Source organism: Mus caroli, chromosome 6 (genome assembly GCF_900094665.2).
Source record: "Mus caroli chromosome 6, CAROLI_EIJ_v1.1, whole genome shotgun sequence".
Lineage (NCBI taxonomy): Eukaryota > Metazoa > Chordata > Mammalia > Rodentia > Muridae > Mus > Mus caroli.
Genome location: NC_034575.1, coordinates 93,360,207 through 93,362,186, shown reverse-complemented (window position 1 = coordinate 93,362,186; position 1,980 = coordinate 93,360,207). Strand labels below are relative to the sequence as shown.

General features: G+C 45.5%; 1 pseudogene; it reads left to right on the top strand.

The window, feature by feature from the left end:
• Positions 1-1,980, top strand: part of LOC110295732 — a 67,855-nt pseudogene that overhangs the window by 64,817 nt on the left and 1,058 nt on the right.

The window sequence follows — 1,980 nt, the reverse complement described above, 5'->3', positions numbered from 1 at the left end:
AGAGAGTAAGGAGGGGCCAAGCAGCCCCTCTTATAGTGGGCTGAGCTATCTTGCTGTTGCCAGGTAACTGTGGGGGTGGAGTCTAGCCAGAATGCCAGAAGCTTNGGACACTGNGTGACTGATAGTCACAGAATTATGGAGAGATGTCTGAATCTGAGAATGTGGCTCGCCTTTCCGTCCCTTGTAGATTTCTCTATTGGGTCACCGGAGCAAGCCCCATTCAACCAAAATAGGCTGCCTATCACAGTCCCACAGTGANTGTGGCTTGATTACACTTGAACTGAAGGTTTATGTGAGTGTGCGTGCACCTACACACTTAGGCGTAATATGGATGGATGGCTTCACACAAAGAACAGTGCTGGTTTCATTTGGGTAAATGTCTATCAAAGAAAGACATTTAGCATACAAGTGTAAGCTAGGAGCCAGGGATGTTGTTCATTGTTAGAACATTTGCCTAACATGTATGAGACTCTGAATTCAGTCTCAGCGCTGCACCAAGAGAGGGGGAAAGGAAAGACACCCTGGGAACAGTGGCCTGCATCTGTAATCCCCCTGCTCAGCNAGTGTAGGCCAGGAGCTGTTAAGTTTGGGGCCAGACTAGACCGTATAGCAAGGCCGTGTCTGAAAAAGAAGAAAATACCTATAAATGTACATACNAGAAGTGAACGTAAAGGTGGTCTTCAGGGTGCCCCTCAAATGGACAGGGTGGCGACAGCTACAGACGGGACGGTTTGNAGGGTGAGTTTATCAAGAGAAGGGCCGTTGCTTTACAACCAGCATTTCCCAGAGCTGCGATTTTCAATGTAAAAAAAAATTACCTATTGAAAATTGCTATGTCAAACTGTCAGCTGTACACCTTAACTGCTAACTATAAACGGTGATCTATTAAAAGGGGGCAAAGAGTTCAAAAGTTGAGGCCTTTGGATTTGAACTTCAGTCTCGTGTTTCTCTTCTTGTAATAAAAGTATCGAATTTACCAGAGTGCAGCCATGATGGAAGGTGTTTGCGTTTGTGAATATGTCACCGTGACTCAAGGAAACATAGGCTTGTGTCTGGGAGACCTGCTTCTCTCCACATGATCTGTGCCCTGTGTGAGCTTGGCCTACTGTGTGGGCATTGGGTTTACTGCTGCTATTGTTTCCTGTGTGCATTAAGCAGTCTTTGCTTTTACTCTTACTCTTACTTTCAACCCACAGCATATTTCATCTCCAGAGTTCACAGTCAAAAGCCATACAGTCGAGTTATTTAAAAAAACAAACAAACAAAGCAAAGCAAAACAAAACAACCCTCCTGTTGTCTTAAGTGTGATAGCTGTCCTCGGCCTCATGTAGTCTGCAGACTGCAGTTTATAGCTAATTCTTGCAAGCCTATCGTAAGTCTGCTTCTGGGAATCCCACTGGTGAACTCACTGGAGCATGCCGCATAGATAGATAGAGTGAGTCTGAGGATTTCTGGCAGACCAGGTCTGATCCATCTCTTGATTGTTTTTGTCCCCACAGATGACAGAAGGCAGGCACTGCCAGGTTCACCTGCTGGATGACAGGAGACTGGAGCTGCTGGTTCAGGTAAGTACTGGATACACTCCGGTTGCCCTTCGCTGTCCTCCTTTGGAGCATGGTGGCCTGTGTCCAGACTGCTCTCCTAACTGTGCCTGGAACTCAGTGCTTCAGAGGGCTGAGAGAGAAAAGGTGGCTCTAAGGACAGTTATTGTAGCTTAGTCTTCCTGACAAAATCCTGATTAAGTCAAGATACTTGATATATGTGAGTGGAAGCTCTTTGCAAAACATGTGACACTACTTGAGTTTTATCTATTTTACTTGTTGGTAAATTTTCTTTCTATTTGCCCAACACACTGGGCCAAAAGTCTTTTTAAAGAAATGGTTGAGATGTTCTGTCATACTCCTAGATAGGTGCCTAGCCTGGTCATCATCAGAGAGGATTGCTCTGACAGTTAAGGAGAGCAGATGCAGAGACCGACAG